At 45.1% G+C, this 16,194-nt stretch overlaps 1 protein-coding gene across 1 annotated transcript in view; it reads left to right on the top strand.

Moving 5' to 3' along the window:
- The first annotated feature begins 15,812 nt into the window (after nucleotides 1-15,812).
- Nucleotides 15,813-16,194, top strand: part of LOC149340280 (thrombospondin type-1 domain-containing protein 7A-like) — a 360,309-nt gene continuing 359,927 nt past the window's right edge. Inside the window, exon 1 of the mRNA XM_089549023.1 lies at nucleotides 15,813-15,912. The gene's annotated coding sequence lies outside the window, so the exon portion shown is untranslated. The remainder of the gene's footprint in view (nucleotides 15,913-16,194) is intronic.

Raw genomic sequence — 16,194 nt, forward strand, 5'->3', positions numbered from 1 at the left:
ACAGTCAGAGATCCCTGGTAGTGCTCTTGCCCATTCTGCCAAGCTCCGCCTTAAGGGTGTGACACGACTTTCTGCTCGGTTAATTTCCATATATGCAGCGATCATTGTCCACTTTACAGTCAGAGATCCCTGGTAGTGCTCTTGCTCATTCTGCCAAGCTCCGCCTTAAGGGTGTGACACGACTTTCTGCTCGGTTAATTTCCATATATGCAGCGATCATTGTCCACTTTACAGTCAGAGATCCCTGGTAGTGCTCTTGCCCATTCTGCCAAGCTCCGCCTTAAGGGTGTGACACGACTTTCTGCTCGGTTAATTTCCATATATGCAGCGATCATTGTCCACTTTACAGTCAGAGATCCCTGGTAGTGCTCTTGCCCATTCTGCCAAGCTCCGCCTTAAGGTTGTGACACGACTTTCTGCTCGGTTAATTTCCATATATGCAGCGATCATTGTCCACTTTACAGTCAGAGATCCCTGGTAGTTCTCTTGCCCATTCTGCCAAGCTCCGCCTTAAGGGTGTGACACGACTTTCTGCTCGGTTAATTTCCATATATGCAGCGATCATTGTCCACTTTACAGTCAGAGATCCCTGGTAGTGCTCTTGCCCATTCTGCCAAGCTCCGCCTTAAGGGTGTGACACGACTTTCTGCTCGGTTAATTTCCATATATGCAGCGATCATTGTCCACTTTACAGTCAGAGATCCCTGGTAGTGCTCTTGCCCATTCTGCCAAGCTCCGCCTTAAGGGTGTGACACGAATTTCTGCTCGGTTAATTTCCATATATGCAGCGATCATTGTCCACTTTACAGTCAGAGATCCCTGGTAGTGCTCTTGTCCATTCTGCCAAGCTCCGCCTTAAGGGTGTGACACGACTTTCTGCTCGGTTAATTTCGATATATGCAGCGATCATTGTCCACTTTACAGTCAGAGATCCATGGTAGTGCTCTTGCCCATTCTGCCAAGCTCCGCCTTAAGGGTGTGACACGACTTTCTGCTCGGTTAATTTCCATATATGCAGCGATCATTGTCCACTTTAGAGTCAGAGATCCCTGGTAGTGCTCTTGCCCATTCTGCCAAGCTCCGCCTTAAGGGTGTGACACGACTTTCTGCTCGGTTAATTTCCATATATGCAGCGATCATTGTCCACTTTACAGTCAGAGATCCCTGGTAGTGCTCTTGCCCATTCTGCCAAGCTCCACCTTAAGGGTGTGACACGACTTTCTGCTCGGTTAATTTCCATATATGCAGCGATCATTGTCCACTTTACAGTCAGAGATCCCTGGTAGTGCTCTTGCCCATTCTGCCAAGCTCCGCCTTAAGGGTGTGACATGACTTTCTGCTCGGTTAATTTCCATATATGCAGCGATCATTGTCCACTTTACAGTCAGAGATCCCTGGTAGTGCTCATGCCCATTCTGCCACAGTGCTGCAGCGGCTAAGCGATGTGCCAATGCCTTGCGATAGCAGGTGCCCCCAGCGGTGGGCCTTCTGCGACCCAGGTTGCTCATGCCGAGCGACCAATCCCTAATTTAACAGCCACCTGCCACGGTGGCTATTTTGATCACTATCTGATGGGCAGGTGGTGATGGCGCCGCAAGGTCACGTGACCCAGGTGGTCCACCTGCCTCCTAGGTTGTTCCCTGGGCACCACCTGCCAGAGCCATGCTCGTGATTTTTCGCTCACAACGACGACGCCAACAACGGATTTTCTGGTGAACGGGGCATTTAACGCTCGTTGTCATCATGTACGGATGCCAGCCAGTGTCTAACGACTCGTTGCTTGTCGTCTTGTCGAAACTGTTGCCGTACGAAAAGGCTTACGAAATCGCTTACTGCTGCTGCACCCTTCAACATCGCGTATGTTGTTGCAGCATGACATCTCACAACTTGCAGGGATGTAAGAGCCCAGCTGAGCAGACGCCTCATGCATGGCCTGCTCTGGTGGCTCTGTTAGCTACGGAAGCTACGAACCGTCAACGTGCTACAGCTCTGGAATAGTAACAGGCTTATGCTCTTCGAAAGGGCCAAAGTGGCCACCAAATGAAAGCTCTCTTGCGAAAATAATTCTATGTCATTGCATGACAGCGTAAATCAGTTCAGTTGTTGCACTGTTTTCAGAAGGTGTCTTACCAAAGTAACATGAAAGAACGTAGGCAGGTGAGGAGGTAACATAAACGTTAGGATGAGATAAGATTTCTGAAATAAGAAGCCAGCGGCTAGAGCTGCACACCGCTCATTGCGGATAAAAGGCATAGTTCATTGCCCAATGGGAAAAATTATGCTGTATAATAACCTTGATTATGATCAGAATGAGACGACGATAATAGCACATTTGTTGAGGCTGTGCTATTTATTTCATTCTTGGTTACAGTTATATACATCCCGCAAATGTGCGGCAGCCGGTTCATTAGTTCACCGTAGCGGTGGTATACACTTACCGCGGCTACGTACTGCCGAGTGTTTATCAGGTTGCGTGCGGTGCGCGCGTTCACGTCGTGCGAGCTCAGAATACAGGAACCTGAGAGCCTACAGGCGTACTGACTATGGCAGGCATTCCCTCACCCTTTTTATATTTTTTTTTCCTATTACCTCTCAAAGAGAGACTCCAGTACGAGGAAATTGAGGGTGCAATGCGATGCTGACATGTCATCCGCACGAAAGCAACTCTCCCCTTCCTGGGCTTTCTCTAATCCTAATGCATAGAACAAACAACAGCCTGGCTTCGACTCGTCGCTTCCCAATACTCCTAGCGACGACTTCTCGCCTGGTTGGCCACAGTGGGCGACGTGAGAGCTTTCGCTAATGACGTCGCCTTTATACCCGACATCCTAGCCCGGCGGCTACCGAGGAAATTTGGCCGGACTCGTAATGAGGCTACAAGTCGAGGCTGCCTCCTCGGAAGTGCTTCAAACCCGGAAGCTACGAAACTACTGCTTTCTTGTCCTGAATCATAGACCAGCAGAAAACTTGCGTGACCAACTTGCGTGGCAAGCTTGTGATCAGTCACGAGTGCGGTGGCTTAAGCTTTCGTGACACCGTTAAGATGCCACTGTCAATTGCCTGTCCTGTGTAGCCTGTTTAAAGGCGAGCTGCCTTGCTCATGTCTGTGCCAGTGGCGCTTCGATTTCGGGACTAAGGAATTTTGTGTTCTTTTAATTTTATTTGCACTCTTGAAAAATTGCTGTTGCTTTCTTTGTTTGGCTTTGTTCTTCTTATTCCATCTCAACTTTACGCTCGCGTATGGAACTTTTTTCCCTTTAATGTTATTTTGGTTACTCTTGACGGAAGGATCATCGTGTTCGACTCGCTGCTGCCGGTGAGCGGCAGGTTAATATTCAGTTGTTCTTTGCGCTTATATTTCACTAGCATCATAGCGTATCTCTCTAAATAAAAGTAGTAGCCTCCGAGCAGCCACATGCACGAGCCATATAACTACCACTTTTCCCCCAGTTTCACCACTTAGCGGGGTGGCATTTGCGTGTGGGCCAGTTTATGTCGCCTTTTACTACGCATTTCGAATAGCCGTGCACAGAGGTTGTTTTTCGAACTCACTATGAAAACACCGCACACAATAAAAAATGAACACTAAAAAAAGACAGGGTTAGTGTTCCGTTTTTATTGTGCGTGGTGTTTCGCAGTTTATTGCCAACTGGCCCAACATTCTACGTTACTGAACACCATTAAAGAGTATTCTAGTTTTACATGCACCAAGTTCTGGGAAGCTTCTCTATGTGGCTGATCCTTAAGTAAATATAGTGAAATGAATAAATATAATCATGGTACTATCCTTTGTACATTCCGGTTTGCAAGCCGGCCGAAGTAATTTAGGTCGTTTGGTTCCTGTCCACGGCTCTAAAACTCAGTCCCTTCCACAGGTGACTTTAAGTCGATGTAAGCTAAATGCAAAATGCGCACGTGTACTGAAACGTTAAAAAATATAAAGCAGAGCTTCGCTATCGGATTAGAAAGAGCTTAGCTAAATATAAAAAGCTGATAATTGCAAAGGCTAGCCTTGCTGTGTCTCCATAAGGTGCATGAAGACAGTTACATTTAGTGCATGTTACCTCGATATCACACGTCGGTGGGTCTCTGGAGAAAAACCACTCGAAGCCTAAAACTTTCCTAAAATTTAAGGAAAACAAAAGTGCTTACGAAGAGAGATGCGCGATAAATCAAAATTGGAATGTTGCAAGAAAGAGATATGCGGCCGTTCAGAATTGCTACCTCTTCCTTTTTCAACAGTTCTCGACGTGGCACCTAAAACACCTTCTTGGTGTGTCACCTGCTCTCTAAAAAAAGGTTTCGCTTCGCGGTTTCTATACACCGAGAAAAAAATGATACAAAGTTCACCGTGCGGTTCCCCTATCCTGCTAACATTACAGCTGAACGCACAAAAAAAAAGAGACAGGTTGTCGTATCGATCTGGTGGCTTCAGCTAAGGAACGGGCAGCATCCGCCTTCAACCTACGTATTTGTTCTTTTCGCTGCTTTTCGTAGCTATCAACGGCTTCGCAAGAAGTACCCGCCGTTGAGACGCGGCCAGAGAAAGTTCCCTCTCTGTTATTTGCTTTCCTGAAATAATATTTTTCGGCTCCTTTTCACCTCGAGTACGATAAATCATAATATACTTATTCAGTAACGCTGGCATCCCTGGCAAATGAAATGGGGTCTTTCAAAAAATATTGGGAAACTAACGATAGCGAGAAAACACAGATATAAATGATATGGTTCGTGAGTACAAAAAAAAGGCTGAGTAATGCACCTTAGTACTGTCATCAAATTATGCAGATGGTACCATAATAAAAAGGGCCTACCTTATAGGTTTCCCGACGTGTTTCCTGATATGACAGAAGATATCGACGCGCAAAGCATCATAAAACTGAACGAGAGCAATAATGGAGCGATGTCGCTCAATACGCTGTAATAGTCCTCTCCGCCAATTCATTAATATTAATAAAGCAATTAAGGTTCATCTCTGCATTGAAGAAGCTGGGCACACAAACTCTGCGCCCTAGAATGAAAAAATTTCGCTGGTTTCAGGCGTAATTATGCGTGGCATGGCGAATTCCGGGCATCATGTTTGCGGTAAAAAAAATTTAGTAAGCACAAAAGACTCAATCTGTTTATAGGAGCGGCGAGCTCAGAAACTCTAAACGCTAGCAAATTCGACAACCTATCTAGTTTCTCCAGCCGGTAGAATAGACGTAGTTCAGCTTCCCCTTTACGTGGCGACGTGAGGAAATCCTAGATGATGATGAAATCGGAATTCTGGATGGTGGTTTGGACTCGCAAACATTCACATTACTCGACGGCAGGAAAAGAAGGTTAACTATTTTTTTACACATAAATAAACAAGAGGGAACGAGCAAGGAGAAAACTATTTACAACATGACTGAACCGTTGATTAGACAAAATGAGCCCCCGCTTAACCGAGAGCGCCGAGGGACAGCAACCAATAATAAATCAGGCGACGCTCCTGCGCGCACTGTGACGTCACGTCCAATTCGCGCACTGTGACGTCACGACCGTTTCGACCAATTGAAAAGCGTGACATTTCTGTCGACAACTGCTGCTTACAACGATGAGACATTAAAGGCTCCCGCCTTAAAATATCCGCTAACCAAACACTTGGGAAAGGAGAGGTTCCGAGCACACATACAACAGCGCTGAATTCACTGCATTACGGACCTGTGCCTTCTCCTACGTTTCCTTTCCGCACACGTGCATACGGGGCACACGTATGCCTTGCGAACAATCACTCCAGGTTCTTTATAAAAAAAAAAAAACAAGAAGAAAGCGGTCGCTGAGCGGTCAAGCGCCCAGTGGCGACGGCAGCTCTTCTGAGTACTCAAAGCTCATAGACCAATTGACGCCGCATCGCGTACCGATCGGCCACCGTACACCTGCGTCCTCACAGTAAGCTATGTAAAGTCTTTGCCAAAAGTAACCCGGCAACAGTGGTTCCTTTCTGAGCCGCGTAGCGAAGCACTTATGGCAGCCCTTAAGCTCGGAAACTATAGTGAACTAGAATACTATATTCTAGTTCACTATATCTGAAACTATGTAGAGCAAGGTGAGCCTTTCTCGTGACGTTCTGACTTCTGTCAGTCCTTACGGGTGCCGTAAAGGCTCCATTATACGGCTGAGAAGCGAAAACCTGCTGCTCGGTTACTTTTTGCAAAGGGGGTACATGAGCAGAGCGAATGACTGACACGCATAGAAGCGAGAAGGTTGGAAAAAAAAACATCCACTAGCCACAAACACGATGACTGATGGCATTCAAACACTGCACTGCAGAAAGCTGCGCGCTAGAAAGTATCTGTGGTAGGGATTCACGGCGGAGACGGCACGAGCGCTCTGCCGGCGGTGCCGCCAGCAACAATAGAGCAGCCACTGGGCATCCGTCGTGTTTTCGCGGTTCCACGAATTTGGTAACCCTTCGACCAGGGACAGGTGCACATGTTAAAGTCTCGCTCCGTACACTCTGTGCTGTAGACTGGATGGCGCCTCAGAAAGTTCAGCGAACTTCACAGACGTACTAACATTCAGGCTGCTCAGTTTCTGCATTCTGAGGCTGTGAAAATCCAGGCTCAGCAACTAAGAACCAACGCGAGCTTGACGGCGTAGCCCTGTATTATCCACTTTTCATCATCCCTCCATGCCAACCTGTACGATTCACGCTATACCAGCGACTTGTCAAAGGAGTGTGTTTATAGAGGTCCATTCTTCCTTGAGTCTATAATGAAGAAACCAAATAAGCTTTCGAAACATCTGCGACGGTTTCCTAAGCAAAAAGTTTATCACAGACACTAGCACTATTTCTGGCTCATAGGCGGATGTGTGATTTGTTTATCATAGAGAGTTTAGAGCGCTAAACTGAAAGCTGCCTGCCACGTTTCATTGTAAAAAGTCAGTCTTATCAAGTAGAAAAGCTAGCTCGAAACGGCAGTCGTCCAGTTAACTGTAATGAATTTTTGTCAAGCTGGGATTTAAACGCTACATAAAGAGATCGAATCAAGACGTAAACCCCCTATCAAGGAAAGGAATATGAACGGGAATGCATGCACCCAACTAAAATTCGGAGGAAACTTAAGCTCCGCCTTAAAGCCATGACGCGATAGCGCATGGACACCTTTAGCGACCTGGGTTTCTCTTTGATTATCACTTTGTTGGCACGGGCAGTGTTCTTTATTTTATCGGCAATGTTCTTTTTATATGTTTTTCTCATTTACCGCAAAGCACACAAGACCTTTTTTTAACAAAGTCCAGCGAGGGTTTCACAATCACCAAGGTGTAGCTCCCGGTTCACGACCCAAAGGGTAGTGGTGCGAGCCCCCGGCTCGAACAAGTTCCTTTCCAGCGCAATTTCTTTGCTTTCTTCAGACACTGCGTAAAGGTGATGGGGTGTCCTCACGATCCCCCAGAGCAATGAGGAATTTTGTAATGACGTCATCGGTTTTGTTTCTGTGTGATCGTTGAGGGTGTTTTAATCACCCGCGCGATGTCATCTGGTTGTGTCGTTACAGCCCTCCCGACTAATCATGAATTTCTCGAAAGGCACTAGAAAGTTGTCAGCTTTTCCACTGAACGGTACCGTTAATGCTACCGCTTTAATTAAAATACGAATATCTCGCATAAGAGAATTTTCTATAGTCCCTTTTTTGTACACAGCCCTATAGACATGCCGACTTTATTTTGGATTGAAACACACCATCGACCTTATACATTGTCGCTCCGCTCTGTGGTCCATATATAGGCTTGGGTAGTTCATCTCTATTGCTCTAACCCTTAAACGTAACAAAAACTAAGCACTACAGACGCGCCTTGGTGCGAAGAGTTTGCATCTTGCAACACGAAAGTCATTTGAACTCTCTTAACTATAATTCACCTAACGACGGTGAAGGCATGATAGGTTGGCTGTTACAGAAGCAAGAAAAGCACGCAATAGTAGTTCACGGTTCCCTTTGACATCATCCTTGTGCATGGAAGAAGATACGCTTGGAGAAAGGGATAGCTCCTTTATCTTAAAAGCAAATGGCAGTCACTCATATTTTTATAATTCAGTGCATGGATGCGTTGCACAGATCCTCAGCAGCCATCGCGGCTCCTACCACTTTGATGACGGGAAAAAGTCCGGTGGGGTTACTTTACGCATATGTCGTCACCATGTATTTCAGTGAAATGCTCAAACTGTGTTATCAAAACGAAGAGGAGGGCACGCATAGGTGCACGCATTGCCTAGCAGCTACGTGCGAATAGACGTTGGTTACTTGCGGGTTGTCTCTCGATGTTTGCCAGAGCTGACAAAACTCGTATGCAATGACCGGAGTCTCACATGACTCGCTTGTGAGACCGGAGTTCCATGCGGTGCTTTTTGGCTGCAGGTATAACCTTGAGTAGCGGTCCATTCTGACAGACTTGAGTCAATTTTTGCATGCTTGCAACATACACCCTATCGCGAGTGGAGTGCCCTCCAGGATCACTCAGGAAATATCTGAGCAAATAGCTGCGGAATATCTGCCATGGCAGCAACAAGGCTCTATTCGAGTCCGGGTCTCGTCGCCATTCCTTGGACGCAGGAGCGGACAAAACTGCCGCTGATGCGGGAACTTTCGTCTCTATAGTGAAAAGCCCTCTGCTTAGATGAGACCCAAGTTTTAGGTTTCCGCCCCCTCCTGAATAAGGATGGGCTATTAGAATCTTTGATCTGCCGCCTGAGATTGCAAGTGGCATACGCCGGCTCCTTTTTTTGTTTGCGCATGTTGCATATGGGGGCACTTTTGGAGAAACATTACAAAGAGTAATATGACCAGAACCTTGCGCATCGTTTGCAGTGTTGAGTACGCAGCAGAATTACATTAATGGTGTTTTCTGCTACGGAACTGGGCACAGATATTGAATTGATCTAAAGAGGCAAAAACGCGTTCACTGAGCTTTTCCACGGCTATTATGGTGTAGGAAAGCATTGGGCGATTATATTAGCAATAATACTATTATGGTAGCCATTACGTGAAGGCAGGGATGAAGAATGGGGTAAAAGTTTCCTTTTTAGCTCACGTTTTTATTTGTCGTGCTTTGTTATAAGACCTTTTGCATTGTTGCGCTTAATATCCGGTATAAATTGCGGAAAATTCTTAAAGTTTTAGCCGTACTAAATAATGTATCAAGCAAGCTAATGCATGGGCTTGTTTCCTTGTGATGTCATATCGAATCACTCCCATTTATTATTTATTGTTGTTCGCCTCACATCTAACAAACAATGATATAAATTGATTTGGGTTGATATTAGATACAAACTTTTCACTGCAGCAGAACTGCAGATTGGGCTAGTTGGTGTAGATTTGTAATGATGGTTCAAGAGCGCAAACTCACACAGACCAAGTGTGTGTGTCTTGTCTCCTTCTTGGTCTGTGTGTGCTTGCGCTGTTGAACCATCATTATGAACCTTTTACCTATTCACCAAAAGACTACGTCATTTCATTAAATGTTCTATTTTGAAAGTATTTCACAGGCACTGCGACATTCTTTCTCACAATTTTTTTGGTTGTTGAATAGACAATGGTGAATCATACAGGCCAAAGTTAAAATGACATCTGTCTCGTCCTTTCTACTGAAAAGCGTAAACGCTACGCGATTCACTGGGTGCAAATAAAGGAACAGCCTATTTCTCATTACCAAATTACTATTTCTGTAAGAAGCTACCATCCAATTTCCACTATGCACCAGTATTGTGAATGAACTATCGCCCAAATCAGAAAATCAATTACGCAAAATCAGACATGATGCATTCTGTCTTACTTTGACCATCTAAAAGCAACGGAAGCATGTGACGGACGTATCAGCGACAATGAATATGCTTTTGACTGTAGGTTACAATTTGGTTTTGCTACATAGACCTCAGTGAGACGGTAGTAAATTTTTTCGCTTTTACTTCAGGAAAGAAGACTCTGCCCTTTTACGCTCTTAGGAACATTCCTGCAGAAAAAACTCAGATGTGAATCCCTAATATGGGACAGAGAAACGAGTAGCAAGAGGGCAAAACAGAGAAAGAAATGGTGGGCGATCTCGCTGGAGATGCAGTCAGATAAATAAATCCGATTTACTTATATCAAATGTGCACAAAGGCCAAATCGAAGTTGTCCTGATTAATAAATTACCCCACGCATTTTAATGGTAAAGCCTCTCTTTTCCAGAACAAAGATCTATTTTAAGCTGGGAAAGGAAATGAAATTGAACACAGGTGTCTTCGTCACTTGCCATATTTTAAAGTAAATTCCGGTGCGCCTCCTAATTTTTCAAAGCGCGGATGATGGAGGCCAGGCTACACCGTTGTTCAGTTCGAAACGATGATCACGGAGTCCTTTCTGGAGATGGCAACGTCACAAGTTCAAATCTAATGGCAGTAAAATTCTTGAATCAGATTTTCTTAGCAATAAATTTGTCTTTTGCTACCAGAAAAACAATACCATACCCATATAGAGCCTGAAAATTTATTTTTGCTGAGAACAAAAATTGTGTGATGCTATCCTCAGTGTCTCTCGAGTTAAAATAGTCCCACTCATCGGTCCCAAATATTCATGGTCTTCCTCTCAGACTTTTTTTTTTCTTGCATTGGTTTTTAAAAACTTGAAGTGAAGAAATATGACATGCCTCAATCAACATTTTCTAGAAGTTACGCCTGAACCTGCTTACGAGCGTCAAAAGAAATATGTGACTTGTTCCCTATTTTTATACGTCCCATTCTTTGGCGGACGACAAGAAGGTAAAGCGTCCTCAACTCACCGTGCCTACCCCGCCGAGTGGCTGAAAGCGTAATCAAACTCCAAGTCCTTTGACCTTAACTAAGCGAACCGCGCTCGTTCCACCAACGCGACGCATTCCCTGTAACCCGACCGTTCATTTCTGCTCAGATGAGTACCCTGAGTACATTTTGTGTTGGAGTAACACGATGCGGGCTGCGGGCGTCTGCGGCGTGGGCAGACTTTTGTTATGCTGCGCCACCACTGACCTGAACACCGTCATTATAAAAGTCGTTCACGCTAGGAGAATTTTGATCATACGAGTCTCCAAAGCTACCATATGGCTAGAATATTGAAATCCGAAGCCCCAACTGACGCACAACTAGGAAATTAGCTGAATGTTATCCTGCTTTCATAATTCCTGCGAACTGCTCCACGGTGCTCAAAGCTCGGCTACGGTGAAGAAAATTTTTTTTCAGGATGCCACAAATAGCCCACTGCAAAGCTCCTTTCCAGGATTCTCCACCGCATTGTTTGGTTTCGTTTAGTGGGTCTAACGTCCCAAAGCAACTTAGGCTATGAGAGACGTCGTAGTGAAGGGCTCCGGAAATTTCGACCACCTGGGGTTCCTTAACGTGCAGTGACATTGCACATCATACGGGCCTCAAGAATTTCGCCTTCATCGAAATTCGGCCACCGCGGCCGGGATCGAACCCGCGTCTTTCGGGTCAGCAGCCGAGCGCCATAACCACTGAGACACCGCGGCGGGGCTCCGCCGTATTGGGACCATTGGATGGCTGCAGCTGATTCATAATTTGTAGTGGTTTCGAATTTCGTTTGAATACAAACTCAAACTCGACTGTCCCTTTGTTGCATGCCGCTTTGTGCGATTTTTCTCCCACTCTTCCAGGCATTCAAGGTCCACTAGAGAAGTTACCCCCCCCCCCCCCCCCCCCCCAGTATTTTCTGTTTTCACAACCTCCATCTTCTGTTCCTGTGCAATGCAAACTGGTCGCAAGCCTAAGTAGTCTGGCATTCTGTGCGAATAATTAACCGCTCCGAACCGGCACCGTGCAACGCGAGGACACCGAGCGGTACGGCTTCTCCCTGCGCACTTTTCCAGATGCGTTAAACTGTCGACCCCACGCAGAACTTAAGCAAGCTTCTAGAAATGGATTGATTTATCAACCTTTGCGTCACTTTGCTCCAATAGCATGACGCCGTGAGCTCTGCCTCTCCCTTGCATACCACTTGTCTCCTCACGTAACACCTCGGCCTGCCTTGTCTTGAATTATGAAATAAAATTTGTATTTAAAAGCCGAGAAAGATACTTGCTGCGGTGTGTGTAGTTTGATTTTACGCGAAGGTGGACATTCTTTATGTGACAGAGTGCAGTGAAAAGAATATTAATGAAGTAAAATTAACTGTCTGAATTTTGTTTTTCTACTTTTATGGCACGAGGCCGTCAAAATCAACAGCGAACGCAATTTTCGAAATTTGGAAATCAACACCATGCTTAGAGATACGGAAAATGAAAAAGATCGCTGTTAAGATATCTTCAAGTTGACTTTCCCACGTTGCATTTTGATAAAGTGGGTGATCCTTGAATCTAATCCGGACTCACTTTACACGTTTGACATCATTTCGTGATGATACCTGCAAACAGCGACACCATTTTAACAACACACTGAACGCTGTAAACATAATTTAAAAAGCCGCCGAACGTGTATTTCTACGCTTCATATATCGAAGGTCGATGCTGATTAAGAAATTGTATAGACTTTTTTCGACTTCTAAGTTAAGTTCTTCAAATTCTCAGTACAACCTTGGGTCTTAAAACAAAAATAAGCAGTTCATCAGTTTATTTTAGTTAACTGCTAGTCATTTTGTTGCGCTATATTACGTAGATAATGCCCCGTATACCGTATGATCAACCAGCACAGGCCGTACAGGTGTATCTTTCGCGACTTTAAAAAAAAATTGGTGTGGAATCATTTGAAACACCCTGTATACACTGCTTCTTCTCGTTGACATTTCATGACCTCTGTATGCTTCGCTCAAATCCGATTTTCTGTACCCAAGAAAATTTTATTTTACAGAAGCGTTGACTGTATTCAGCTAATGTTACCCCTCACGTATCCATCTCACAAATAACAGTGCTCAACAGCTGCAGCCGTATTCCAAAGAACGTACCATGAAACGTTTGCGGAATGTGATTTAAAGGCGCTTCATTGAGTTAGGGATCCGTTCGTTATTATCCGTATACAGTGGCACCGGGAAAAAAAAAATTAAGTAAAATTTAATAATAAATTACCAATCAAATGAAATTTTACCGATGAAAATTAAATTCGTGGATTGATTTCTAGTTCCTTTCTATTCAAAACAGAAAAATAAATTAAAATACGATCCAGAGAGAAAACTTTGCGGCTTACGGGGCAACAACTGAGACGATTAATCGATTTTCAGCTAGAGGTACGCCTTAGCAATGAGAGGCAGAGCATTAAATTATCAAACAGCTCTTCAGAGCCGCTGCATTACAGGTGCTGGCGCCAATCTTTAAGAATAAATATTGTATTTCAAACACTCATTTATTCGTTGCATGGCTAAGATGATCCCACCTGCAAGGTTTATAATTCAGAGCCCTCTCGAAACAGTGACATGGTTGTCGCCGACCCTGCTATGGGTTGGATCAGTCTGCAGTCCTTAAAGATGTTACGTTACCCTCGATGTCCATGTTTCTCAGTATATGTGAACTTTCTCTGTGCTCTGGAGCGTAGTGTTTCTCGAGTCGCTGGTTACCGTCTATCTCTGACTACCTTCGCGTTCATCAAAATTAAACGCTAACCTTGTTCCCAGCGTGACTACATCCATTCCCATGGCCTCGCCCCATAAGTATAAAAAGGCCGAAGGAGCGCCGTAGGCAAATCTAGCATCCTGCATGCTGTTGCGGCAACACACGAGAAATCCTTGAATATAATATGCGCGCCGCAAAAAAATAGAAAGAAGCGTGGGAGAACGGGGGGAGGTAGGGGGGGGGGGGGGGGGCGCCGCATAGTAATCGGAGTGCTGCTTCGCTATATATATCTGCTCAAAGAGGCTATCTTATTTCACAAGAAGGCACGTGACATAGGTTGTTAGTATTGCAACACTACTTGGAGACGCGGCAAAGAGATTGTACAGTCTTGGCTCCCATATGCAAATATTCTGAGGCCTCGCTCTCAGTGTGCGCAGGAGGCATGCTGATTCAAGTTCCCCTCGTTAAAAATAACACCAGCAAACTTACAACTAACTTGACAGGAGCGGGACATTCTAATACCTCTTTGCGCAGGCGTCACTAGCATGAGGTCTGCATCGGCGTGCACTTTGGGTCCAAATGTCTACTCATCAGTTCTGTTGAAATAACTAATTAAACAGCTAACTTTCTGTGACTGTCATCTCACTTGCTTATTTGTCTGTTTTTGGTTGTCTTCATGAAAAGGGATGGTAATGCTGCAACTTACAGCAAGTGTTTAGTCAACTATACATGGTGCTTCAGAACAAAGGATTAAAAAAAACCGGTGTGCTGCAGCTGAGTTAAACCAGCAACATATTGTTTCCCGCCGTGTGGCGCTCCTCGGAGTTTCTTGTAAATTGAGCTTAATTAGTTAACTAGCTGAGACTAATTATGCAGAAATGTTTACATTTACTTTAGAGTCAAGAGCGTTTCGTTAAGTAGTAGAGGAGCTGAGACTCATTATGCAGAAATGTTTACATTTACTTTAGAGTCAAGAGCGTTTCGTTAAGTAGTAGAGGGGATTAAGAAGCAAGCGACCGAAATGCTTTTACCAATATATCTCATACGCAGTTCTCTTTTCCAGCATAAAAAGAAAGCCCGCGAAATAATAAAGTAAAAGCCACGTGACTCTGCTCTCGCGCTAACGCATTGTAGCGTTGCCAAACGCGCCTCAAATGAACGAAGCATGCGCGCTTGCACCGTCTCGGATTCCGCGGCCCACACTGCTCAGCATTGTAGTGAAAATGCATCAACATATTTTCTCGGAAAACGGGATGAGCGCGTCATGATCTCCGATAAGCGATAGGAAAACCACCGACAGCCAATTCAGAATCAGCATTTATTGTGCAACCACACACACACAAAACAAAAAGGGAAGAGAAAAGAGTGAATACGCGCAGTTCAAATCAGCCTCCGTTTTCTTTATTTGTGCGTACTATTGTGCAGCCCATCGAATTGAGCGGCGGCCGCTCACTCAGGCACGGTCAGCGCACGCATTTCATTCGTTCAAAGCGCGGTTGGGAGCGCTGCAGTGTTGTAGCGCTCGAGCGCAGTCAAGCGACATTTATTACATACTTGGCTGGCTTCCTTTAGATGTCGGAAAAGAGGTCCGCGCAGTTAGTACGTTAGTAGAAATAATGAATCGGTTGTTTGTTAACTCCCTCTGGAACTAACGAAACGCATTCGGTCCTAAAGTTCATATTAAAAATGTTGCATAATTTTTCTTACTGTTTTAGCTAATTTGGCGCAATATAAAAATACTACGTGGCACACTTGACGGCAAACAACGTGTCGTCGGCTTACGCCCCCCCCCCCCCTCCCCCCTGCGGTTTCCAGCTTTTTTTTGTTAATCGTTAGGTTAGGTTACGTGAAAATCCCTGCATAACACAAATATCATAACTCAAAACAAACTGGGCAAAGCGGAGTAGATTCAAAGAACGATGGAGCAATTGCCGGTAGAAACCGCAAGGCTAACCCCAGCTGTAGCTTACACCATCTCAACTCTCAACTGAACTACATTCAAAGAGAAGGAAAATTTTGGCACGGTGCAGCGAAGAGTCAGGCGGCCAGCTTTATTTGGAAAACTGCGGGGAGAGAGTGACAGCTGTTGGCGCTGGACTGGCCAAGTGCAAATAAATGGTTGAGACAATTGTTCAGTCCTGCATGTTTTGAGTTTATCTTCAGGATTGTGCCTATTGCTATTAATGCGAGTATATCATTGCTTAGATATAATCAAAGTTATTTATCAGCTGTGATTTGTATTGGCTAGCAGTTTCTGATCATTTCGTGTTTTTTCGTGCCGCAGGAAATGACACGCCCTGTCAGCAAGCCAGCAGGAGCCGCCTTCGTGCTTTCACTCAAAGGGTGAAGTCGCTCTAGGAGAAGAAACAGTCCTCAGAGGTAAGATGATCTATTTGCAGTGCAACTCTAGCTGTGGCATGTGAATAATTTCATAGCTCTACCTTTATTAAGGATGCAGCGGTGGCTCAGTGCTTATGGTCCTCGGCTGCTGACCCGAAAGACGCGGGATCAATCCCGGCCGCGGCGCTCGAATTTCGATGGAGGCGAAATTCTAGAGGCCCGTGTACTGTGCGATGTCACAGCGCGTTAAAGAACCCCAGGTGGTCGAAATTTCCGGAGTCTTTCGCTACGGCGTTCCTCATAGCCTGAGTCGCTTTCGGA

The sequence above is a fragment of the Amblyomma mixtum genome, chromosome 6 (genome assembly GCF_055824585.1).
Source record: "Amblyomma mixtum isolate Tamu chromosome 6, ASM5582458v1, whole genome shotgun sequence".
Taxonomy (NCBI): Eukaryota; Metazoa; Arthropoda; class Arachnida; order Ixodida; family Ixodidae; genus Amblyomma; species Amblyomma mixtum.